The 14,132-nt window shown below is 43.8% G+C and overlaps 1 protein-coding gene and 2 long non-coding RNA genes across 4 annotated transcripts in view; 1 reads left to right on the plus strand and 2 right to left on the minus strand.

Moving 5' to 3' along the window:
- Positions 1 to 14,132, minus strand: part of zic2b (zic family member 2 (odd-paired homolog, Drosophila) b) — a 214,702-nt gene that overhangs the window by 120,608 nt on the left and 79,962 nt on the right. The gene's annotated exons all lie outside the window — the stretch shown is intronic.
- Positions 1,137 to 2,174, plus strand: LOC311020923. The gene is made up of 4 exons (XR_014597956.1): positions 1,137 to 1,309; positions 1,418 to 1,479; positions 1,563 to 1,643; positions 1,798 to 2,174. It is a non-coding gene; the product is annotated as an uncharacterized lncRNA (long non-coding RNA).
- On the minus strand, positions 2,225 to 3,422 carry LOC311020924. The gene is made up of 3 exons (XR_014597957.1): positions 2,857 to 3,422; positions 2,654 to 2,765; positions 2,225 to 2,574 (listed from the first exon to the last, which is right to left on the minus strand). It is a non-coding gene; the product is annotated as an uncharacterized lncRNA (long non-coding RNA).

The raw sequence follows: 14,132 nt of genomic DNA on the forward strand, positions 1-14,132 counted from the left end.
GGCATGACATCCATGACACTCTGCAAACAGAATCAGTGTTTAGTTCAGCCAACTGAGATAAGACAAATCTAAACAATGAAGAGGAACCATCTGCTGTCTCACTTCAACAACCCATAAATCTCAGCCATTGTGTTGACAGTAGGTTTGCATTGTCTGAGCACTTCTTATATACCATCCTCCCAACCCTGCTAATTGATCACTGATTGGGAGCAGCTGCTGGCCTGGAGGGAGGAGGTGTTGCCAGTCCAAAAAATTAACCTCACACAGTTTGTGAGGAGTCAGCAAACCTGGGGGGTATTCCAGAAAGGAGGTTAAATAAACTCTGAGTCTATCCCTAAACTCTGAGTTGACTTACTCTGAGATGGGAAACTCTGAGTATCCGGTTCCAGAACAGCTGATCTGAATTAGTTCAATCAACTCTGAGTATGTTCACCTCGAGTTACACGCGTGCACAACCACTATAAAAAGCCATCGCCAATGGAGCCCTGATCCCACGAGTGTCACCATGACAACACAAAAAAAGCGATCGAGTTATTTCACTACAATGGAGCTGGAGGTACTAATGCAGGCATATGCAGAATATGAGCACATATTTCGCCGAAAATCTAACACCGCTGCAGCGGCAAAGGAGAGAGAGACGGCATGGGAGGAAATTGCTGCCCGAGTGAACGCGTAAGTTTGAACTATTCTATTTATTTAACATTTAACTGTAAGAACGTAGCACATGGGCGCAGTTATGAATGTAAAAAGGAATAAAATCTGATTTCCATTTAGGTGCAGTCCAGTAGGGGAAAAAAGGACTTGGAAGCAGCTAAAACTGAAATATAAAAACATCATTCAAAAAGGCAAGACATGTTTTGCGTGCGGCATGTGAAATTGCACCTCACTTTGATTTTCTTTTTTTAATTATGAAAGAAAAATATTAATTCAGTGGCTACTTCAAATAGTAATGTAAACCCCTAACCAAATTCTGTTTTAACACGTCCTTCCACTTAATACACCAATTAGTAGATTAAAACTTGATGCAATGTTTACACATTTTTATTTTATATCTACATTTAAAATATGACGATGTGTACAGGAACACTCAAAATACTAAGTTAAAAAAAAATAACATTTGAGTTCTGCTCAGCCAACAGAAAGAAGGCAGAAGCCCGAAAAACAGGTGGAGGGCCACCTCCACCACCTCTGACAGAGGCTGAGGAGATGGCCCTCAGCCAAAACTATGGCCAACCGGTGGCTGAAGGCATCCCTGGGGGAAGCTCATCTGAACCTGTCACCCACCAGGACACAAGTGCCTACATCAGATGCAAGTACACACTTGTGTCTTTTAAAAAAATAAAACATTTTTTAGAAAAACACATCCATCTATCCTACTTTTAAAATCTATATATCTATATCTATCCCCACCCAACAGTTGAGGATGGTGTCATCTGCTTAGTTCAGCCTCCAACTGAAACAGTTGAACACCCTGCAGCTGTAAGTATTCCATACTCAGATCTTGATCAGATGGTAGCTCAAAGTAATCTGAAACAGTTTATTTTCCTGCATCACAGGAGGAGGAGGAGGAGGAGGATGGTGACGATGGTGATGAAGAAACGCTGTCTGCTGCCACAGGGAGAGATCCAGAGAGGCCTACTGAAGTTTGTCTTAATATTATGTATAGCTACTGGCAGTGTTCTACCCATTCACATTCCTTTACATTGTCGAGTGGAATATAGTTTGACATGTAACCTACACTGAAGTGATGAGCACAGAGAATGGACAAACAACTAGCACATTCTTGTCCTTCAACAGAACATAGCTGGGCATCGTGAGGAGGGTCCATCAACTTCCACAGCACAGCTTGATACAGTGAGATTTTTGGTCAATACCATGTTAAATCTGTATGTAGAACTGTAGCAATTAAATGTTGTACATATGTTTCCCAGTTACCAGTGAAGGAGTTATACAGAGTGCACCTCATGAGGACTATTGAAAAAACAGAAAAGGAAATGGTTTACCTGGATCGCAAAATAAGAAAAACAGACCTTGAAATTCTCTTACTGGAACGCCAATTGAGGTGGGTGCATTGGTGAAATAGGTGAATATGTTAATGGTTGGAGCTAGATTACAAATCCTAACTGTTGCTTTTGTACTTATAGGGAATAAAGAAGATCCAAATAACACATGAATTTGTCTTTATTTGACTGTTTCAAGCAAAGTAATTTCTGCTTATGAGATCCCTGACAGCCCTTCCATCCCGGACATCTGCTGCAGGGTGGATGGGGTGTTCATCCTCAGGGTCATTTCTTTGTAGGGCAGGGTGTTGCTCTCCTCTAATAGTTGCAATATTATGGAGAACAACACAGGCCACAATGATGTCACATGCCCTCTCTGGGGTGACCCTGAGCTTACGCAGGCACTGGAACCGGGATTTGATTATGCCAATGGTCATCTCAACCCGGGCTCTAGTCCTGCAGCGGGCCACATTAAAACGTTGTTGTGGCCCTGGCTCAGGGTCAGGGTAAGGGGTCATGAGAGAGGGCTGGCAGGGATAGCCTCGATCTCCCAGTAGGTAGCCATCAAATTCTCCTGAAATTATAGTGGACACAGTTGAGTGCATTAAAAGGGGAGACAAAAGAACATTTGTACAAAGCTTTAGCTTCCTTACCACGTGCAAATCTGTTGCTCAGGCTACACTCCCGGTAGATCCGGGAATCATGCACGGAGCCTGGCCACTTGGCTTCTACATTTGTTACGATGTAGGCTGCATCACATATGATCTTCACAATGCAGAGGATAATATGAGTTACTTGTATTGTACTGTATATATTGTCATGTACATATTTTTTTAAAAGATGGTAGGTCATATACCTGGACATTGATGCTGTGAAAGGACTTTCTATTCACATAATCCCCTTCATTGTTTTTAGGTGCAGTAATGGGAATTTGTGTCCCATCTATGCACCCTATCACATTTGGAAGCCCTGCAAAATGACATCTGATTAAGCTACTGACCCCACTCTGAGGTCGCAGCAGAATGTATATCATAATTTAAAAAAAAAAAAAAAATTCTACATCAGTCACCTGCAATCCTGTGGAATTCCTCTTTGATGTTTCTGACAGGTTTGTGTCCGGGGAACACCACCATCATTGGTAACAGACTTTTCAGCGCGAGGGTAACTTTTCTCACCGCTCTACACACTGTTGCCTTTCCCAAATTCTCTGCATCCCCAATATTGTAAAGGAAACTACCATTGGCAAAAAAACGTAGTGCTATGCATAAAATCTGCAGTGACGTGAGCGCACGTCCGCGGTGTGTGAGATTGGCTATGTATGGCCGGAGTATGTTCTCAAGATAAATTATACTGTTGGATGAAAAACGATAGCGTTCAAAAATAAATTCCTCAGGAAATGACAGGACATCGATCCTGGGTCGGAAGATTCTCTCGCGACGTAAAACATTCCGAATTATTTGCGCTTCGAAGTCTATCGGATTAGGAATGAATGGACAATCCATGTCAGCTTTGTTCATGTGGGAGGAGACGGGTAGAAACTCAGAGTCTCTTCAAGTAAACCTGCCAGCGAGCAGGTTATGTTCACAGAGTCTGTTACCATGGTGACTGACTCAGAGTTTCAGTTACTTCTCTCTCTGGAACGGAAAACCCAGAGTTTCCCTCATCTCAGGGTTAACTTACTCTGAGTTTTCACATAACCCGCTTTCTGGAATACCCCCCTGGTTACATTGGAAGGACACATAGAGGAATGCACAAAGCAAATTACAAAACACAATTTAAATGCTGCAAATATGAGTATTCCAAAAAAGAATAACAAACGAGGTGGAACGAGGAATGCAGTAGAGCTGTAAAAGAACGAAATAAGGCATTTAGAGCATTGAAGAAAAACCTGTCACAAGAAAATATTAGCAATTTCAAAGGAAAGGGGGCACGTAGGACAGTTAAATGTACCAAAAAGAAAACATGGAAAGAGTTTTGTTCCACCATAGGCAGAGGAGTAGAGCTAGGGGATATATGGTCCATGTTCAAAAGAATGAGTGAGAAAAGGAAATCACTGATCGATGGAGAGATGGCAGTATCTGACAAAGAAAATGTAGAGGGTTGGGTAGAGCATTTGTGGCAGTGCACAGTGGTGAACACCTCACTGATATCCATAAGCAGCAGAAAGAACAAGCAGCCTGAGAGAATAAGCATGTGAAGTCAAAGAGGGAAGATGGTACATCAACTTTGGATGTGGATTTTACAATGACTGAACTCAACATAGAACGAGATCAATTATGCTACGCCATGTTCCGACAGCTGCCAGTAGGATCATTCAAGCTAGTGTTGAGATCCTTTAATAAAATCTGGAGGGATGGAATGATACTGTGTTGTTGGAAAAGTGCAGTAATATTACCATTTAACAACCCTGATAAGGAACCTGCTAACCCTGGTAATTATAGGCCCATACCATTGACATCTCACTTATGCAAATGGGTGGAGAAGATATTATTTTGCAGGATATTGCATGTACTAGAACAGAGAGTTTTTTACAGGCAGGACAATCAGAGTAAAGGTTGGAACAGAGGTATCTGAGGAGTTAGATGTAGACAATGGTATTCCCCACGGGAGTGCAATTAGCGCTTTATTGTTTAACATTATGATAAATTACATATTTTCAAACTTAGATGGATGCATCAAATCAGCGCTATATGCGGACGATGGCACCATATGGATGTGGGGAAGGAATGTTACATATGTTTTAGAGAACATAAGGAAAGCAATAGGGAAAATGGAAAAGTGGTCAAATGAATGGGGGTTCAAAATATCAACAAGCAAATCCTGCTACATGATATTCACAAAAAAGTGCAAATATCATGCTGAGAAGTTAACATTATATGAGCAACCAATGGAGAAGGTCAACAAATTTAAGTACCTGGGTCAATGGTTAGATTGTAAGTATACATGGAAAGCACACATAATACAATTGGAAACAAAATGCAAAAAAATCATAAATCTACTGAGAGTTGTGGCCAAATTTGACTGGAGTGAAGATAAACAATCACTAATTGACATATATAGGGCATGCATGAGGTCCAAAATAGACTATGGCTGTATAGTTTATGGAGCAGCAGCAAAAACACCACTGGAAAAAATTAACAGAATACAGTACAGAGCATTACATGTATGCATTGGAGCTATTAAATCAACCCCCATTATCACAATACTCATAGAAGCAGGAGACATACCACTGGAGCTTAGAAGAGAGAAGTTTGCGCTGGCATATTGGATCACATTAAAAGAAATTGGGAAAGAATACCTTGCAAAAGAAATAATTCAGGATTGTTGGGAGTATTCCCAATTTCAGGGACATGGGTTTGGATGGACAAGGGAAGAGAGAGTGAGGGAAAACAAAATGGAAGCCTTAGGCCACGTTTACACGTAGCAGGGTATTTAGAGAAACTCATATTCCCCCCTCCCCCCCTCCATTTTCAAAAATAACATCATGCACACAACATTGTTTTCAAAAGTTGTCATCTGCATCAACCTGCATAAATATACGCCGTTGAGCGCCATTATGACTGCCAAACCTATGGGCGGCAGGGTAGGGAGAAGGATAAAGCCATGCAAGCCAATCAGAATCCTCAGAATCCACAACAACGAATAACACGAGCAAATTCCTGTGATGCTTGAGAACCTAAAACCCCATTTCTCCCAGTTGACACATAACCGGCGTTATCCGAAATCTCCATTATTGTTTTTAGAAATAATCGCTTTCTGTGATAAAAACAGGGTTTTCGTGTAAATCAAAGGCCAAACCGTGTGGAAATATCTGTGTTTTCCCTTCATGTAAACGGGATCTTAGATTTATCCAGGCTTGCTGACTCCTCACAAACTGTGTGAGGCTCATTTTTTGGACTGGCAACACCTCCTGCTCCAAAGCTGCTCCAAATCAGCAATCATTTAGCAGGGTTGGGAGGATTGTATATAAGAAGTGTTCAGACAATGCAAACCTACTGACAACACAATGGCTGTGCTTTATGGGTGGTTGAGGTGAGACATCAAATGGTTCCTCTTCATTGTTTAACTTGTCTTATCTCAATTGGCTGAACTAAACACTGATTCTGTTTACAGGGTTTCATGGATGTCATGCCTGTTGATCAGCAGTGTAACCTGTCTCCCTGCACCAAAAGGTAATGTTGGTAGTCCAATCAGTGGAGCTGTATCACGTTTACTGTCGCAGAAGTAACATTCAAAATGGAAATTGACACATGTTCCTTCTCACCAGACTATGGCTCACCAGGCTTTAGCAATCCTGCACCGAGTGGCTTTGTGGACTGGCTGTCGACTTCTGGCTCTAGCTACCCAAATGCTGGCAGGCTGGACAGTAGTGCCTCTCTTTCCAGTACCTCTGGTAGTATGTTGCAGTTCTCTGCTGCTCAGAACTCCAACAACAAGCCAGGCTCTGTAGGGTTGGGTAGTAGCCTCTCTGGTCTCCAAGCTACTGGCTCTTTTAACCAGGGGGATGTGTCTGTTGCTGGTGGGTCCCAAGCAGAGTACAATGCTCCAACAGGTGCCTATGGCAGCCTAATGTCCACTGGGTATGGCAACAGTGGCTATGGTAACACAGGTGTAGGCAGTGGACAAGGCTCTGTAGGCTTAGGTGGTAGCTTCTCTGATCCCCAAGCAACAGGGTCCATTAAAAAAGGTGGCGTGTCCAATGCTGGCAGGTACAATGCCCCAACAGGTTCCTATGGAGGCCCAGCATCCACTGGGTATGGCAACCGTGGTTATGGTTACACAGGTGCAGGCAGTGGACTAGGCTCTGTAGGACTGGGTGGTACCTTCTCTGGTCCCCAAGCGACGGGCAGTGCATCCAATGCTGGTGGGTACTATGCTCCAACAGGTGGCTATGCTAGTCGGCCATCCACTGGGAATGATGCTAGATGGTATGGTGGCTATAGTAATGCAGGTGAAGGCACTGGACTCTATTACACCAACTCTGGGTCCACAGATGGTAATGGTGGAAACACTCAGTTTAATAATGAAGGTAATGTGGAGGAAAGCCCTGAGCCTGTCCTCACTGATCTGTCTGACCTGGAGCCAGTCTACGCATTCAGCTCCCGATCACGCTACCAGCGAGGAAGAAGCCAGTTCTACCAAACCCGCTACACTCCTGGGGAGGTCCCATTGCCATCTGTTGCCGTGAGCAGACCTGAACAATCTTCTCAAGCGCCAGCCAAGGGTGGCTTTTGAGCATCTTGAAGGTATTAAAACTAGCGCACTCTGGAGAATTTGTCGTTTGCCAAATTTGATCCATCTTCTGTCTTTTACAGGATCCTGTTTATCTTCAGACTTGGCCTGGCTGGACACATCTCCAAAAAATAAAGTCGTTTCTTATCTTCAGTTTGGTCTTTTTGCCATGTTACTGTCCTGTGGATTGGATAATAGTCTAGTCAAATGGCAGTTGCTTTGCTCTAAGAGATGGGTTAAAAAATAATCCCCCACATTAATTCATAACCCTTAGCCAATAGTTTGCTATATTAATGCTCCTATAGATAATGCACCTTGAGCATTGCAAGCCATTTCAGCTATGTAAAGGGAGATGGCTCATGTGTGCCTGAGCATGAAATAAACTTCTGTGCATCAGGGTGGGTATTTCAAAGTTTGGGGTAACAACGTTCATGGCCGCTGCGAGCCGCGCAGGTGACGTATCAACATCACATGCAAGTTCCATGTAAAAAGTGCATGTGCAGCATAGTGGGCCTAATTGCAGCCACCCGAGTGGAGCTGAGAAAGCGGGCAGTGAATGCACACGGTGGCATTTTTATTTTAAAAGTACCAGTCTGGTTACACTCTGGCGTGCACACATATTTCTAGTCAACATGAGTTTTGGCCACGCGCAGGCAGCAAATTTTGCAGAGAGCAACATTTTTATTCTAAAAGTGCCAGTCTCGCTCACACCACGAGTCTGAAGCCCAAACCCAACCCAGGATCCCGCTGTGTCCTACAGTCATCGACAGTATTTTCAGTCATAAAACTGCTCGATAGCGGGGTTGAACGATGATGAGACGATCGATTAAAGTCTACGTCCATATTGCCTACTTATATTTTATTTTTTATTGCTTTCAAGTAATTGCTTTGTGTATATGTATTTGTTATAAATTAGGATGTTATATTAATCTGAAAGGTAAAACCATCTTATTTTACTCAATGGCCTTTGTGCCTTGTCATGTGGCCTTGGTGCCCCTAAAAAAAAGGAAAGTGAAGGCCTAATGGCCTTGCCCATGAAATGATGGAATTCCAACCCTGCTGTGCATCCTACGTTCTTGCTTTGAAATATCTGAGGCTACCCTCATGTTTAGTGTGCATCTGTATGGATACAACGGATCTTCCTTAACGAAGGAAAGGAGATTACGCTGCCCCCCGAAATTCCTTGCGAGAGCAATATTTAAAGTTCCACACACCTCGGCCATTCATGAAAACAAACGATATGCCTATTTGTATATTTAACAATTACTTTCATGCAGATATATAGTAATTGGAATTGTATTTGTTGGCAGAGCAGCCATACAGCGGCTACTGGTGTAAAACCCACGTTGTCAGCACCGAACGCGGAGGAGAAGGAAGGAAGACCAGAGAGACGCTCAGTTTGCCTCACATGGCACTCAGCACCGCAACTGCTCACAGCTGCATGCAGGAGGGCTCTTTTATTAACCACGCCCACCAGACAGGTGGCTTCCCCTTCACAGTTAAATCATATGTCACCGTCAATGTCCTGACAATTAAACATAAATAAATCATTGAGAATAATTGAGAGCACCACTCAACACCCCCACTTGCTCTCACATTACAAAGAAACATTTCATATTACATTCAGTCAGAAAACATCAACATCAATACATTCTATTTTTCTTTCAGTTATACCCAAACATAAATTCAGCAAATCTTGCTAACTTAAATTTTGTTGCAGGCTTGGTCATTAGATCTGCAACCATCTGCTCAGTTGGACAGTACTCTAACGACAGTTTACCATCAGTTATAACGGACCGAATGAAGTGGTATTTAATATCCACATGTTTACATCGCTGTCTTTTAACAGGATTCTTAGCTAAAGCAATTGTGCCTTGGTTATCCTCAAAAACTATAGGTAGCATATACACATGTCTATCAATGCCATCTAAAAGTTGTGTGAGGTACAGACACTCTTGGATGGTAGTAGCAAGAGCAATATACTCCGCTTCACAAGTGGACAGTGCTACAGTGGGCTGCTTTTTGGTCTTCCATGACACTAAAGTGCCACCCTGAGATAGATACACAATACCCAGTTGTACTACAACGATCTTTTACATCACCAGCCCAGTTTGCATCACTGTAGGCTTGTATACCCAGGTTTTCATCACTCTTTCTATAACACAACTTCTTATCACTTGTACCTTTTAGATATCTATGCACATGTTTAACTGTACAAAAATGTTCAACAGTAGGTTCGTTGAAATACTGCGACAGTTTACTTACAACGAAGCTTAAATCAGGTCTTGTACATACAGTTAAATAAATCAGACTACCCACTGCTTCTCTGTACATTGAGACATCACTCATTAATGCAGCATCATCTGTGTAGTTCAGTTTCTGTTCACAAGGTGTTGACCTAGGTTTGCACTGCGTGCCGTCCGCCAGCTCCACGCAGTGTGACTTGGCCTGGAACCCGTCATCAAACCTCTTGAACTTCGCCAGGTCTGTGACGATGTGCGAGGTTGCCCCGCAGTCAACCATCAGGCCCCTCACGTCGACATCTGCTGCTCCCACGCTCACTCGGAAGAAGTGCTCCTTGTCCTGGTCCTCTGTCTCCCCGGAGACCTTTCGTGCATCGTCTCGGTTCCCGCGCTGTATCGTCTGCAGGTCGTGTCTCGGTGTGTGGTGCCCTTGCAGTGTCTGCACCACAGTTTACGCTGGCAGGCTCTGGCCAGGTGTCCCTTCAGGCCGCATCTGAAGCACACCACTTCCGCGGCGGATCTCTCAGCTCCCCGGTCACCTGCTCCGGCAGGTCTTGCTCTCCACTGCCGCACGTTCATCACATTGTCATCTGCAGCCCGCATCTTTTCCGTGTCCTCGTAGCTGCGTAGCTTTGTTTTGAATTCAGAAAATTGCATCGTCTCATCTCGTTGTGTGACATAGATCGCGAATGGTTTAAAGGACTCCAGCAAACCTTTCAATACCATTGCAACCAATAGTCCGTCACTTAATGTCTCACCGGCATTTCTTAGCGCTGTGATTGCGGTCTCTGCCCGGATCACGTACTCAGTCACAGTTTCACTGTCTGACTTCTGCAGTGAAGTCAGTTCTGTGTAGAGGCTTATGATGCGTGGCTTTCCTTTGCCTTGATAGTAGTTTCTCAGGATCCGCAGGGCCTCCCGCCCATCATCGGCAGCATCGCGCATCACCAGCGACAAGCTTTTATCATCGAGAAACTGGATGAGCTCCGCATATGCTTCCGCATTCTTTCCTGCGGCTTCGAATAACTCGTCTGCTTCTTTGGTTGTGGGCTCTGTTAAAGGAAAACACCACCGCATTTCCATACTGAACTATGTTCTGCTCTGATCTTAGACGAGGTGATACATACCTCCCTCTCCTCTGTGCGTGCACTCAATGGCTCTTGCGCGCACTCCGCGCAGCGCTAATTTGCTAGCATGTCGCTTGTCCCAGTATATTCCTTGGGATCCAAAGGGGGGTGAAGTTAGAAGCGACCAAGCACTTCCACGTTGTCCCTATTTAAATACGATGCACGTTATAACCATGATGTTGCTTCCTCAACTGTGCACAAACTACTACAGGTAGTGCAGGCGACGGCGTGCAGGTCACGTAGGTTCTATTGACGGAAGTAAGAGGGGGAGCGGAGTGATGATATTACTGCGCCGACGTCGAAGTGCTTCCAGTTGTTATTCCGCCATACTATATAGTTATCCTTGTTATCCGCTTATAAAAATTGGCATGTTTCATTTTGTGTAACCAAACTTGGATCGTGTAACTACTCACGTAACCGTATTTTCACCCGGAGTGGGAAGATGATTACTTTTTTGTCTACTCAAACTCAAGGCCCATCTGTCTCATCTGCAAAGCCAGCGTGGCCATACCAAAGAAGGGCAATCTGGAACGACATTTCAAGACAGTACACAAAAGCTATGAGACAGATTTTCCTGCTAAAACACCGCTACGCTCTCGGAAAGTGCGGGAATTGAAGAGTCAGCTTGCCGCACAGCAGTCTGTTTTTACCAGACCAAACACCAAGGGTAAGGCTGCAACAACGGCATCTTATCGAGTTAGTCATGTTCTTGCGAAACACAAGAAGTCGTTCAAGGACGGCGAAGTTGTTAAGGAAGCCTTTATTGAGGCTGCTGATGCACTTTTTGGCGAGTTTAAAAACAAAACAGAGATCGTTACCGCCATCAAGGACATGCAGTTATCAAGGAATACTGTCACACGACGCTGCGAGGGAATGGCAGAGGATGTTGAATCACAGCTGAAGATGGACATCGATGCATGTGAGTGTTTCTCCCTCCAGTTCGACGAATCAACTGACGTGGTGGATGTGGCACAATTATGTGTTTTCATCAGAATGGTTTTTGAAGACATGCGTGCAAAAGAAGAGCTACTCACGATTTTGCCACTGAAAGGACACACAAGAGGTGAAGATATTTTCAACACTCTCATGGACTTTGTTAAAAAGAACAAACTGCCCCTCTTCAAGCTCATCTCCATTACAACTGATGGTGCACCAGCTATGGTAGGCCGAACTAATGGGTTCATTGCATTGTGCAAACAGAGTGAATCTTTCCCAGACATCCTTAATTATCATTGTATTATCCATCAGCAAGCATTGTGTGGGAAGATTTTAAACATGAAAGAAGTGATGGATGTTGCTATGAAGATAGTGTGCTCTGTTCGGGCCAGGAGTCTACAGAGAAGGTTATTCCGCGCTCACCTGGAGGAGACAGGCGCAGAACACATCGACCTGCTGCTTCACACAGACGTGAGATGGCTCAGCAGAGGTAAATTCTTGGCAAGGTTCACAGAGTTGTTACCTGAAATTAAAGACTTTCTGAAGCTTTCAAAGCACACAGAATATGCACAGCTGGAGGACTCCCAGTGGCTTTTGGACTTGTCATTCCTGACAGATATCACTGAAATGCTCAATGATTTGAATCTAGAGCTCCAGGGTCAGGATAAACATGTGATCAACATGATCAGTTCGGTGAACACATTCAAAAGCAAGCTGCAGCTGCTTTCAAATAGGCTGCAACGCTGTGACCTGCGAAACTTTCCTCACATGCAAGCAGAACTTCAGCGTCAGGGCAAAAACTCTGCACAGCTTGATGGAGCCCGTTATGAAAAGCAAGTTCAGAGCATCCTGTCAGAATTTGAGAGGCGTTTTACTGACTTTGCATCCATTGAGCCTGTTGCCAGATATCTGTGTTTTCCTTTTTTGGAGGATATTGATGTGGATTCCATTGCTTCAAAAGTAGCATCACTGTTTCACCTGGAAACCTGTGCAGTTGAGAGTGAGATTCTCACACTGCAAAGTGACATTGAGATCAAATCCAGGGCAACACCTGGCACAAAAGGAGACTTCTGGCACCTACTCCTGGAACAAAAGTATCCCAACCTCAGATGTGCCTTCAACCTGACAGCACTTTTTGGATCAACCTATTTGTGTGAGGCTGCCTTCTCTCACATGAAGATCATCAAGTCCAAGTACAGGTCCACAATGACAGATGACCACCTTATGGCCTGCCTGAGACATGCAACCAGCTCCTACTGCCCTGACTATGAGAAACTAGCTTCCTCTTCCCAGTGCCAGAGGTCACACTAAGGTAGAAAAATTAATTAATTGTCATCTGGATGTGTCGATTTCTTATGTGCATTGTAAATAAATATGTCACTGCAAACACTATGGATGACTGTGTGAACAAGTAGATCTCAACAGATCAGTAGATCTTGGTTTAAAAAAGGTTGGGCACCCCTGCCCTATACTAATCCTATTTATTTCCCCTTTCACACTCTCCAACCACCTCCCTATATCCTCCTCATACATACTCTCATCCATTCTCCTTATTAGACATTCTCTCACTCTCCTTTTATACTTTTCATTCAACACCCCCTTCTGCATTACACTCCCGATACTAAACCCTACCATCTTGTGATCACTCAGTGCTGTCATGCTATATTCTATGCTACCTATCCTCTCTGCTATGCCCTTTGTGCTAATACTAAATCTATCCTACTCTGTTTTAACTCACCTCTGACTACTTGTGCTCTAGGAAAGAACTCTCCACACACCACTCATCCCTCTCTCTTTCATCACATCAATCAACACACCCCTCAAAGAATCACTCCTAAAACATGCACTCACAGATGCATCCAGCCTCCCACTCCACACATTAAAGTCACCCACCACAACACACTCCTCACCACACATCCCCCCAGTTTCTTAAAGAAATCCCTCCTCCCCTTCTTCTCAGTTGGTGCGTATCTGTTAATTAGTTTGATAGTTTTCCCAATTTGCTCAAAAGTAATCCCAATGATTCTGCCCTCGCCATCATCCTCACACTTTCTCACATTCTCAATCACTCCCCTCTTTGTTAATATGGCCCCCTCGACCCTTCACTCCCCCATTATTCACATACACTTCCACCATCCACTCCTTCTCCACTGCCCTCACACACTCCATATCCCAATGCGTCTCTTGTAAACAGATATCGGCTGAGCAAACTCTCAAGATGTTTAGCGTACTCCTTAGCCCATTCCCATTAAATGAGATTAACCGAACCATAAAAAGATTGAAAAGTAAAAAAGAAAACATTTTATTTAATTCTAAATTTGTGTTTGTGCTCAGTCAGTTTCCCCCATGTGGTCTCTTTCTAGTCTCTATTATTTTGCTCCACTTGTCGCCGTCGCTGTCTGTGATGTCTAAAGCATTTCTGATTCTCGCCTCCAGCCACACTCGAAAACACCAGGAGTTTATTTAAAAGAACATTTGCCTGAGAGCTTCTATCCTCTGCTGCTAATGCTAGCGCCACGGAAACCAAGCTGTTTCCGTGACGCGAGTTTGACGCGAGTATGAAAAAGTTTTGCTGAATTTTTATAAATGCTTGT

Source organism: Eutrigla gurnardus (genome assembly GCF_963514095.1).
Source record: "Eutrigla gurnardus genome assembly, chromosome: 11".
NCBI classification, from domain to species: domain Eukaryota; kingdom Metazoa; phylum Chordata; class Actinopteri; order Perciformes; family Triglidae; genus Eutrigla; species Eutrigla gurnardus.